Source organism: Ciconia boyciana, chromosome 1, assembly GCF_034638445.1.
Source record: "Ciconia boyciana chromosome 1, ASM3463844v1, whole genome shotgun sequence".
In the NCBI taxonomy this organism is placed as follows: Eukaryota; Metazoa; Chordata; class Aves; order Ciconiiformes; family Ciconiidae; genus Ciconia; species Ciconia boyciana.
Genome location: NC_132934.1, coordinates 139218946 through 139231950, shown reverse-complemented (window position 1 = coordinate 139231950; position 13005 = coordinate 139218946). Strand labels below are relative to the sequence as shown.

The following is a 13005-nucleotide window of genomic DNA, read 5'->3' as shown; positions in this document are numbered from 1 at the left end:
TGAATTTTCAAGCTTTGGTGTGGTTTTGCATTTGGTTTGGGTTTTTTTGGGTTTGGTGGGTGGTTTTTTTGTTTGTTGGTTTTTTTTAAGTTTTGACACTTGATTAAAATTTTTCGTAATGCCTTTGAAACATACTTTATGAACTTTACAATGTCTGAACATACCATGAGATAGAGAATATAAACCATGCATTGGCTAAATCATTTAAATAACTATTTACTAATACTAAGACCTTGAATACTCTTTCTGTGTGTCCCCTTAATAAAGTACAGACTAGAGAGTCATTAAAAATCTGTGAGCTTTATTAGCTAAAATACCTCTTAAAGTAGATGGAAAAATGAAATAAACCAAAGATGGTTAGATCATACTATTTATGGTATCAGAATTACATTAAAGCATAAAACATCACATACATATAGAACATCACGTATAATACTTTACTGAAACTCATTAAAGGAATTTATCCCAATCTCATTAGACATACAAACTTTTCTCATATATACTAGTCAAAATTCTCATATATGCTAGTCAAAAGAGGTGAATTTGATCTCACTATAGAGGAATAGGTACCCATTTACTCCTATAAGGCATATGATGATGAGAGAGCTAGTATCAACCATCAGGTTAATCAGATTAATCAATCAACTGGAACAAAATTTAGAGAAGTTATTTCCTTGCAGATGATAATTTTGAAGGTTTTTTTCTGGAATTTCACTTCTACTGCTGACTTTTACAATATTTTATTAAAAAGTTCAGATGTGGTGAAATACCTACGTTACTGGCCAGCTCAAAGGATTGGGTTCCTCAGACCAAGAAAGTGCCAGACCAGTGCTCTTTACCACAGGGTCTGTGTGACATTTGTTGGAGGGTTTTTTTGTCTGCGTGTTCTGAAATGCTAAGGTTTTTCACAGCCCTGTTTACTGCAGATAAATTCATGTTCCTGCTCTGTTTTTCATTTAGTGTATTTCTCTAGCCAGTTTTCTCAGCTGCATTTTTCATATCCAGACAGTATAACCTATTATTGTATGTCATGCATTTTAATTGGTGGAAGATTACAATTCACATAGTTAAACTGTAATTTAATTTAATATAAATAGTTTTTACTGCTATAGCTCTACAAGTGATTTCGTAAAAGGAAAAGGTGATGTTGTAAGGTAATCTGCAGTATAACAAAAACATTCTGTGCGTTTAGTCATCAGTCTTCAGCTTTGTTATAGTTTCTTAACCAGCATAAACTTTGTATGATCGGAAAGAATATCTCATGTTTGATACCTTTAAGACCTTGGATCTGTCTGGATTCCGTATGCAAGTTTGTGCCCTTACGTTTCTTATTAAGCTCCTTATTTTCTGTGTAAATAGTACAACAAGCATATGTAATTTTAATATGGAGAGATTATTATTGTAGGATCATAAGATAATTCAAGTTGGAAGGGACTTCAGGAGGTCTCTAGTCCAACACCTGACTCAAAACAAGGCCAGCTGCGGGGTTAGACCCAGCCAGGAGTCCAAAGATGGAGAACTGCGCAGAAGTCATCTTGCAAGAAAATTCAGTATCTTCCTAATGCTGAAGACAGTAGCTACTGAATATAAAAATCTAATTTTCAAATAGGTACTACAATAAGTGTTCTGTTTGCAGATCAATGTATTAGGTCACTTCTGCCATGGTTTTTAGAACAGCCGTTTATTTGTGCTCATAAAACTGTCTGCATTTTTGCAGTATCTAATTGCTTACCATGCCATGTCCTTCCAAGTGTACACTACCTACCATAGGAAGTATGGTAGTTAGTGGAGTATGACTGCAGCTGTAAGTTTTATTCTTAGATGATTCCTCTCTTCTCCTCCAACTCTTTCTTTTCCCTCTATTAAAAAATCCCAAGAATTTAGTGCAACTATTTAACTATCAAGCTGCTGTATATTTGCCCCTGACTTAAAATAAATGGAAGAGTCTCCGTTTATGTAATAATTTTGGAATTGCTTTAAAGAGTTATTATTTACCTCAAGAATTAAAGAATTGTCTCAAATGAGAAATAATACCCAGGAAATTCAGCTTCACTGACAATATAGCAAGCTTTTTCGTAAAGCATACAAATGAAGGTAATGTTACATTCCCTGCCTGGCAAAGACGGTTTCTTACTTAGGAAATCCATGACCATGATCTGTTTTATGAAACATGGCTAAAAGCAGGAGAAAGTTTTTCAACATCTTTTACTTTAGAATGTTCTTTTGATCAGATCTGATGTTTGTTCTGCTCAATACCGCTGCCTTTCAAAGGAGTCTGTGGAAACAGGAGTGTGAAATTCTGCATTTCATGTGAAAGTATGACTGACAAGTGTTGAGGTCCGCACAGTTCAGGGCAGCCCTTGCTCACGATACTGTCTGCTCTTTAGTAGAAGTAGAAAATACACTAAACAGAGGAGATGAAGCTGGGATGGAAGAGGCTGGTTTTGAATGACAGGGAAGTTGGCTGGCTGATGTGCAAGTGTCAATGTCTCTGGGATGAGTTTTCCAGTTTCAGGCCGGAGGGAAGGAGTGGGTGGAGAGTGCATTGTGAAACTGAGATTTCTGTTCCTGGGTTCACATGAAGAAATCTCAAACAGCTCAGTATTTAACAACCTGCAAGGTACTTTACCAGGCAGTGTGAACACCTGTGATTGCATTTTCAAAAATCAAGTCTGGTAATGTCCAAGTAGCTGCTGTTCCTTGTCCCTGTTCTGAGATGGATGGTTGGTCTTGATCCCAGGAAATGCTGGCTGTACCTCATCTTGCTGCTGCTGCTTGATTCACAAGCTAAATCAGTTTCTGATCGCGGAATATATTTTAATTATCTCTTTCATTGTTAAATATTTAAGTATAGCTTTTGTCGTCACTCTTTGGAGTTGAATTCATACTGATGGCCATCTTTCCAGGTGAAAGGATGAGGCCATGGTTTAACTTTAACTTGCAGTACTATTTTTAAGAGAATTCATGAATGCTGACTGTCAGCTTTACAACAAGCATATTGGTTAGGCTCACGTAGAAGTAGTACAAGGAGTCATTTCTTCGTGTTTTAGTGTTTTGCGACATGAAGATTTGCTGTGTCCAGGATGAGAACATCCAGGGGAAATAACCAGATGAAACAATGCTACCACTCTAGCTGAGTCCTGGTGAGATCCAAGCCAGAGTATGGATTATTGACCGTAGTATAACGGGTCTAGAAGAAGGGCACCTTTTAAAAGCCCTCTTTTTCTAGATCTTCTTACTGGCCATTACCAGCTTTGTCCCTTTTTATTTGCTGTCCCACAACTTGTTAGAAAGGAAGCATAAGAGTATAACATCCTAGAGTAATATTTTTCATCGTTTAAAAGAATTTAATGAGAATTTAGCGTTTTTACAATGACTTGATTTCAACAGGGTGGCACATTTGGGAATACCTTGCCTGCAGTCCCTGTAATTTCAGCCCCAGCAGAGGTCCACTTATTGGAACCTATCTGGAAATAAAAGCCACAGGGATACGACGATAAAATAGTTTTTGTTACAACGTTAGAAAACTATGCCCAAGAAATTAAATATTTTTTCTGTACTTTTATGAGAATTCTCTAGCAGCTTGCAAAGTGCATAGTTCTGTGGCAGCATGATGTTCAATTCATGTCTATTTGCATATAATTCAAACAGCTTTAAAATTTCTTTTGTCACCTATCCTTCAGAAGGATGTACAAGAAGTAAATAATACGGAGAAATTTTCTCTTGACAGCTATAGTCAGGCCATCTTCAGGAAGGATGCCCTGAAAACTATCCTCTTATCCAAGCTTCCGAAAACTTTCCAATGGCTGGAAAACTTCCAAAAGTCCTTTCAGTGTTTGTGTGTTTCTGTATTATTTTTGGCATCATACAGTTCCATAATGCATACATTTTGTTTCCATTTTCTGCCTGATAGCTCCAACATTTTATACTTAGTGGGCTAATATCAAACAAATAACATTGTTCGGAACGTGTTATATGTCTGGTTCTCTCCCCACTCTAAATAATGCAGGTTTTTTCTTTGCAAAAATGTACCAGATAAGGAACGAACCAAAATGTTGTCCTGAGAAATATTATTAGTAGAATGGGTCCAAAGTACGAGTGATTCAGTCATCTGTCAGCCTGATAAATGGATTAGTGTAAGAGGTGTTCCAGTGGGGAAATGCAGCCCATAGGGCTTCCAGCTAATTATATTTAAGTTGTTTAGTACTGCTGGGAAGCAGCATCCAGGCAATTACTGAAAGCTTTGATGCAGTGTGCACTATTAGAGTGTGTGTTCAGAAACTCATTACCCTTTCGTGCTTGTGTTGGATGGATTCTAGGAAGCTGACATGAAACAGAGAGCAGGAATCAATAACTAGAAAGGCATTTTAGTTAGCTTCTGATCCATTTCCTGATTCAGCAGCTTCTAGCCTAGAGTGTTTCATACAATTGCTGTAATGTAAAGGGAAAATGCAACTTAACTATATTAATTACCATATATACGCATCTGGTTACAGGGATGTGTAGCTGAAGTTCCGTACAAGATGAAGTTACAAAAGGTCCTCTGGGGACAAGCCACTCCCCAAATCCCCTGTGGCATGTCCAAAGTGCCTGCCGTCTCTGTTCCTAGTAAGTTGATTGTAGTCATTTCTCCTAAAGCCTGACCTTGCAACAGTTATTTATGCCTCCACAACATCAAGATTATATTACTGCAGTGCCCATCGTATCCCACCTTCAAAATTTCTTGGAAACTACAGCTAATCCAAAACGAAGCTGATGATATTGGCTACACATATTAAACCTTGTTTAGGAAAATCGTACTAGCTCTGTCTTTGCCATGGGCTGCAATTCACATTACTGATGCACCTCGAGAAAACTGTACACGCTTTGCATTGTCCAAATGTGGGAAACAACAAATCCTTTCATGTACTGCTCTGCAGTTGGGTACCTCCAAGATGTGCATACTGAAAGCAGTGGCATATTTGCACAACTGGGGGCCAAAGACTTGAAAGTGAATTTCGTAGGTTAGAGTGACTGATCTACTCAGGGCAAAAGTTACATGAATTAAACTAAATTGTGTGGTTTTCTTTTTAAGCTTGTACTTACTTTTAAATCAGTTAATGGTGACTGTTAGGGCAGTGCAGAGGAGACCACATTTCTTCTTTTCTGTTTCTTTTTCTGTGCTTTTGCCTGAGGTAGAGCTAAATAGACAAACGAGGATTACAGTTCAATGCTTCTGAAGGGGATAATTCTTTCCCACCTACCTGCAGTATCACCAATTTAATAATTAAGCGCTTTTCTTTATGTTTCCATCACAACAGTCCTAGACATGCTGTGCTTTTTGTTTCATGTTTTATAAAGTTCAGCAGAGATCTCACGAGTTACTGTCAAGAGAGAAGTATTTTTTTTAATCTGGACTTGTTAATTAGAAAAATAGCATTTGGTTTGCCTGAGGGTTGGTAAAATAAATGTTGTGCTATTTGATACATGTATATCTTTCTGATAAACAATTATCAGAATTGCTGTGTTGCGGGCCACAGCACCCATGAATCTGTGTACTGTAAAAAATCCTCTTACAGTACTAAGCATTTTCATTATTGGTATCTGCCTTGGTTCCTGACAGCTAAGCTTTCCATAAATTCATTATTATTGCTGAAAGTACTGGCCTATCAAATAATGGTAGATAGCTCATGTATCTCCCATTTCCGAAACGATTACGCCTGATAGAATATCTACTACACTGAAATACACAGCTGAAGCAGAAGAAAGCTAAAGCTGTTGAAGCGTCTGTGCAGGCAAAGCATTGACTGTGGTAAATGGTTTTGAGAGTCCAGGCTGCAACTGTGGCTTCCAGTCTGGCTGTAAGACTGGTTGTATTGAGTTACTGTTCAGGATGCTAAGAGTTAATTTCTCTCTGGAGGAGCCTGCATAAAAGGGGTGGCAGAATATAGCCAAATTAAGGAGACTGTACTTCCAAAATTCTTAATTTCATGTCCACTAGCTTGGGGAGAGTTAGTTAAGATGAAACTTGGTAAGAGTTTCCACTTGCAGTTTTGTGTTCCCTTGAGACACTTGCTTCAAAATGGCAGCCCAGGCTCTGTGAGCTGCATCTGAAAGACTGCCGCATTCTGGGGAGAGGTTCTCAAGTCTAAGTATTTTAAGTTTTTCTGGGAAAGCGGGTTATTTCTGAAGGTTTTTTTGTTGCTTTGGCTCAGATTTTACCATGGGAAAACTTTTTGCACTAGTACTATAATGAATATTTATTTCAAAGTTGACTCTCTGATTTCTGACTGACTCATGACTTTGTTTCCTTCGTCAAATCTGAGTATTCATCTACGGTAGATTGAAAATAAAAAAACTCTCCTAACTTCCTTTAGAAGAGGCTGCTATGGGGGAAAGATAGACACGTAAGCAATCTAGAGAGGAATTTTTGTATCATAGCAAGCCATTAAATAGTATTTATTTACTCTATCAGACTTTAGGGCAAATACATTAATATGCAGGCATTGTGTGGGTTTTCCTGAACAGAGATTGACGTTCCAGTGCATAGGTACTCTGTGGAAACACGATAGCACGTTGTGTTGTGTTGAAAATGGTGGTCCTGGTTTTGGCTCCACGTGACTGCAGTGTTACCCATGATCCTTGCACAGACTCATTGCTGGTCATGCCCAGGGTAACCACAACTGTGGTTATACCGCTGTGATTATATGTATATATGAAGTTAATCCATAAAGAAACTAAAAGCCCAGCAGAAGTTTTGCAGATGTTGGAATGTTCTCTTCGCTGATTCATGCACTTTTAGGAAGTGCTTTAGAAAATACATTTTAGGTTATTTTTTGCAGAAGGGTGGCATAGTTATTGATGTCCTATTGGAATCTTCCATATAGTCCTGGTTTACTACAAGTATAATCCCCCAGGGGTTGTTTGAAAATATTAAAGCTGTTTATCAATTTGAAAGAAAGAAAAATATTCATGTTGTGCACTAGGTATCCTGCATTTCTTTCACAGAGATACAGTGAAATCTCTCAAAAATGCTTTTGTAGTTCAGTGTCTGTTGAAGATGGCCTATTTTCATTTAAACTCTCTTGTGCCTTTAAAAGCCAGAAAGGAGTGAGATAATAAATTAGTTACCCAATTAATGTTTTTTTATTATGGAACAGCATTAAGAAAAATGTGATGAAACAGAATGGTAATGTCACTGGTTTGGTTTCTCCTCATCTATGTTGTTTAGTAAAAAGAAATAAAATTATTTAGTTGAAACTATGTGGAAACAGTATTTAAACATAAATCAGATTGGAAGAATATTTAAGTCTCTAAACCTGTTTAGAGGAATTTAGTAGGACTTACAAAAACATCTTCCTAAATGATGTGACTAATTACTCTGAGTTTAAATGCGGAGTAAATCTCCTATACTATTTAGGTGCTCTTACCCCTAGCCACCTGCACAGCTGATAATTTCAAGTGCCTCCTATAGATCTGACCCCCAATTTCGGTTTCTTAAAATCGTGCAGGTGCCTACAAAAGGAAATCTACACATGAAGCAGTGGATAAATGCAGTATTTCATCTATGTCCTACTAAGGGCAGCACCAAATTCAGGCCTCCTTTAGGTGAATGTCACTTTATTGACTTCTCAATGTAAAGGGTGCTCTGCGGCTTGGCACTGACACCGAGCTTGTACTCTGCCGTGTCCTGGCAGGCAGCTGCTCTCTGACCGGCGCTGTGGGGACAGCCGTGAAAGGCAACATTAGCATTCTTCAGTTAAATTTGCACTTCTGATATAAGCAGAGGTTTTTGTATCGACTGCCTGCGTGTGAGCTGGTGTCAGGCTTTTCCATGGTTTTGCTTCACAGAGGTTGTGTCCGATGGAGTTGCTGAGAGATAAGGAGATCGATGGATGTATTTGCATTGTTTGGCTTACTTTTGAGTTTTCAAAAGTAGTGCAACATCCAAAGTCAAACCGTGTGTACCAGATTTACAGTTAGTAAAAATGAATGAATTTTTTTAACTGTTGTTTTTGGTTGATATTTAAACATGGTTAAATTTCCTGGCAGCTTAGCAGCCCAAAGCATAGCAACAGAGCTAACGCTAGCTAAATTGACACTTCCAATATCTTCCCTTATCTTTGCTTAAGGGACGAAATTTTTAAGGTTACTATGAGAGCAGTTTAGTGTAACGTTGAGGCCATTCCTTGTTCTTACTTCTTACTTAGTTAATAACACGAAGCACTGTTATTCATTGCTCTACACCTGTGGAGTGGAGGTGCAGGTGTAGAGAGCAGCAATTGTATTGCCTACCTTCAGTCATCTTACGGATGCCCTGAATGACCTATGTGAAGAGAGCTCCCACTACCACTTTCCTGTGACCGAGTCCTTCCTAAATTAGAAGCCAGAATATTATTCATGGCAGAATTTAGTCCACCTGTCTCTGGAAGGATGGTTGTAATTCTCTGACTCCACATATGGCCTGAACACACACACCCACTGTCTCACTGTATGTCTGTGTATATGTGCATATATGTGCATATGTGTCACTAAGGATGTGCTAGCACCAGCAGCTTAGCATGCACAGTGCTCATTGCCATCCAGTGCTTTAGTTGCAAAGCTAGACAGTTGTTTCGGATCATAAGATACTTAATTTATGGCCAGGAAGGGATGACTACATCACCTGATCTCCCTTTCTCCATGTTGCAAACTTTGCCTATCTGGGTGAAACCCAGTAACTTGTACGTGACTTCGAGATAACTTGCATTTTCACAAAAATTAATCTTCTATCAAACCTTGATATCAACAAATGGAGAATCTCTTCATTCTCCTTTTGATAGTTGCTCTAATGGTTAGTCACAGGTGATGAAAAGCATGTGCTTTATTTCTCATTTGAATTTGGTGTCTGCTTCCAGATGCCAATTTGTTTTATGTGTACCCTTTTTTTGCTAGATTAACAGCCAGGTGGTACTTAGTATTTTCTCCCCGTGAAAATACTTAGGTGCTGTAATCAGGTCATCTGTCTTTTTTTTTTAATAAACTATACAAGTTGAAGTCCCCAAATATTTCATATTGAAGTATTTTCTACAGCACTCCAATCACTTTTGCAGCTGTATTCTGTGATCTCTCGTGTTTTTGTTTTGTTTTTAAATTTCTTTCTAAATTGTGGAGACCTTAATCCTATTGTAAGTAGTGATAGGTTGTAATGTTAATATTACCAATGAAAGTTTAAAAATGAAAGTTTAAAAAACATTTTCTGTCTTTGCTTTATTTCAAAGCTTATATTAGCACTTACTTCTGTATGAAATTAGATTTTAAGAAACTGTTTTATTGTTGAGTAAAGCCTTATGGGTAGGGACATCTGCTAGCATGACAAATTATTACAACCATCCACACATATGCTGTCACCAATCATAAGGGAAATCTATGTAACTTTTAAGTGTCACTGACATTTATGGGTAATAAAATAAAAATAAAGAAATCATATCTTTTAATCTCTAATTTGTCTCTTTCCCCTTGCTTCATTTGTGAACGTCCTTTATTTCCTTGGCTCTAGTCTTCACACAAAAAGCTTTTTCAGTAGAGAGCCAGTATGAACGTTTTTACCAAAAAGTTTTCTGGCAAGGTAACCAAAGCTGGTCATGTCATAGGATTCGATTAACTTTTCCAGCTGGTGTTACCAGTGCTGCCTGTACTGACACCTTCTGCCTGCGCTGTATCAACCTGGGAAGATGAATGGCCTTTAAGTGATCCCGTCACTAGTAAAAGCTACCAGTGATCCAGTATATAAGATTTGTAAACAGAACAAGTGAAAACATAGCCCAACCAATTTATGAGTATAATTATGACAGAAAGAATTACTACAATTTCTTCAATAACAATACTTCCATCTACACAGTATGAGTATCTAGTATTTTACAGTGTCCTTTAAACTCCATGAATCTTGCAGAAGCCTTCAACACAGATGAGCCAGTTATTTTCCTGATACTTGTCATCAGAGCAGCCTCAGTATGTGTTAGTTACTGTTGCATAGCATAATGTCAGAGTATTGAATGGAGATAATTTTAATATAATAATACTCTTAACAATTTTCCCATAAGACGTGGAGAAGTTGTAAGAAAAATCCTCTAATTGTTGCTTGGATTTTCAGATTTTATATTTACACAGAGTTATGCTTCTTGAGTATATTATATTTTGCATAAACATAACATGCTCCACAGAAAAATGAGGTGGGAGACGATTTGAAAATAAGATGGAGAGATGACAACAGTCATTGCAGAGTGCCATCTGAGAATTAGATAGGTAATTATATAGGTAGCCAGGTAGATGAAGATTCATACGCATTCAGTAGACAAACTCAGAAAAACTACGGACTTCTAGCTGATGTATTGTTAATACTTTGTGATGCTTAAATAGTAATTTCTTGTCCCTTGTATAGTCATTCACCTCTGATTAGAATAGGTATAACTCTTTCTCAGGTGAGTAGTTGTATTTGGTTAGATGGTGTACTTGTCTCACAGCGATGTAAATGAGAACATGTAGTACTGCAGACTGAGAATTAGAACCGCATTTATGAAAGCTTCTCCTGATGATCTGTTTAAATATGTTATTTATTAAATTGATTATATCATAAAATGATCCTTAATGTATAGTTTTAAAAGCTGTTAGACATTTGTGTGGAAGAGTATAATTAATTTAAAAGTCTCCAATGAATATCTCATTTCACTTTACAGCATTTCATTATTAGATTATATAGACAAAAACTGAGCATAAGACTTAAGGCTTGAAATGCAGGAGTAAGAAACTAGTCAAGATACATGGCAGTCGAATGGCAGAGGAAATGTGAAATAAGGCTTTACTCATCATGCTTGATGGCAGGCATGGAAAAGTCTGCAAACAGGTTTATTATTGCAGAAGAATGCCAGGCTATCTTTCATGTTTGATTTTCTTAAATGCCTTCCTTTAGACTTTCCCCCAAAAACATCTAGGAAGGTAATTTCTGTGGCCTACTTACTTCTTTTTGCACAGAAGTGATGCTCAATCAATTCCCACTGCAAGCTTTCTCGGGGAGCACTTTTGTGTCCTCCCGCTGTTCTGAGGCAGCGCGCTAGCATTTCAGTCCCATGCTCAGCGGCGGTTCTGGATGAATTGCTTGCTGATGTTATACTTGACCGAAGAGGCTGAAAATTGTTGAGCCAAGCTCAGGGAGTATTAGGATTCTTCCAGGTTCCTGAAAAAGTGCACAGCTTTGCAAAGCGCTTGAATGCTGTGAGTCGCTGGGGCTTGCCCTTGCCTCTCTGATTCTTTCTGTGATGGGTGTTGGGTTTTTTCCCCTTACAGTTCTGCCAAAGCTCCTAACTTGGGAGCTAGTACCTTGGCGAACGCCAAAAGCAAAGGAGTTAAATGCTCGTGTTTTGATGAGGTGATGGGAACTGGCTTGACGGGTACCTCTGTCTCTCATTGCAGCCCTCTCAGCTGTCAGATGCGGTGATCTCCATGGTAACTCAAACCCCCAGACTCTTGACAGCAGCCTGCGAGGAGCAGCATTCAGCAGCTCAAGGGTCTCACGACCAGGTAAGCCAAAAGTAATCGCCAAACAAGAGGTTACATCGGGTACGTGGTTTCCTATCCAACTGCCTTTCAGGTTTTTCCCTGGTGAAGCCACGCATGCAGTTAGTTCCTGTGCATATGCATGGTGATGTGCTTCTGCTGGTGCTGTCATTTAAGGCTATGGCAGTCCAGCTCTCTCAAATAGAGACGTTTGACAAAAAGTCTACATTTGTTCAGGGTAGTTTTTTAAGCTACAGATTGAAGAGCCACAATGTAGCAAAGCAAAGAAGTGCTGTACAATTCTTTAAGTGGCTTCCGTGTTAAGTAATTGCTGTGGTGGGAAATAACCCCAAAACACATCAGTGGTAAGATCTGTCTTACCACTGCACCTACACTGCTGTCAGTACTGCCCAGTCACTAACATTAGGCATGAGATCTCTTACCCTCCTGGAATGGACCAGAGACTGTTTCTGTGTTCATGTAACATTCATTGGTACTCGGCAGCCTTTTCAAATTGCTGTTATGCTCTTCTCACATGACTTTCTAAATCCCTTGCTGTGCTAATAACAGCATGTGGGGCATTCTGGTTAACATCTTAAGGAGGTACAGAATTCTTCCCCTTTTTTGGTGAATTATGGAGAAAACATCAAGAAAAACCAAGATCTTTGCCGTCTTGGGAAAACAATGTGGGGGCTGTACAGCTGTATTCACTATTCCAGTATCACTAATGCTTTGAACAAAAGTAGTATTTCTGGTCTTGTGCACTTACATGTGTGGGGTTTTATTACTCCTTTTTGTCATAAGGTTTCACTGGCATTTGTATTGAATTGTTTCTGTAGAGTGAAGATTGTATTTATTTTGTAAGTCCTTGGTTTCTATGCACCATTTTCTGGGTATTACCTGCATTCTTTCTTGCTACATAAGTCCACTTGGCTGTAATACACCATCCCCATCTTACAAAGCAATCCATATTACTCTGAATAACCACTCTGCTACCTCTGTTAACCAATCTGACATTTTTTGTGCCGTAACTGCTATCAATAGTATTTACTTTTGTATCGTTGATGATACTCTTAGATAATGTTGAGCTAGTACTGGATGATTTTATTGGAGTAATGTAGAACACTCTTCTTCAATTATTATTTCCTGTTAACAACTACTATTTTATATCTATGTCTTAATCACATTTGATGATACTGATAATAATTTCTTACTCTGAATGTTGTGTGGCTGTAAGCTAAATGCTGTTCAAAAGTCTGCATGTTTCATTTATGGAGTAACTTCTGTTGAGCACAGTTCATAACTTTATCAGATGATTAAATCAAACTTTCTGTTTTACTGACCAAGTTTCTATAAAATGGTGTTGACTGGCATCAGTTTTATTCGTGTCATTTCCTAGTGAATTTATTCTTTATCAATTTGCTGGTTATTTTGCCTGAGATTAATAATGGCTTAGAGCTCTATAATTACTGAGATCATACCGCTTACCATCTT

General features: G+C 38.0%; 1 protein-coding gene across 6 annotated transcripts in view; it reads left to right on the top strand.

The window, feature by feature from the left end:
* TBL1X (transducin beta like 1 X-linked) overlaps positions 1 to 13005 on the top strand; it is a 206258-nt gene that overhangs the window by 100561 nt on the left and 92692 nt on the right. For all 6 annotated transcript variants that reach the window (XM_072849512.1, XM_072849510.1, XM_072849511.1 and 3 more), the window contains one exon: positions 11428 to 11535. The gene's annotated coding sequence lies outside the window, so the exon portion shown is untranslated. The remainder of the gene's footprint in view (positions 1 to 11427; positions 11536 to 13005) is intronic.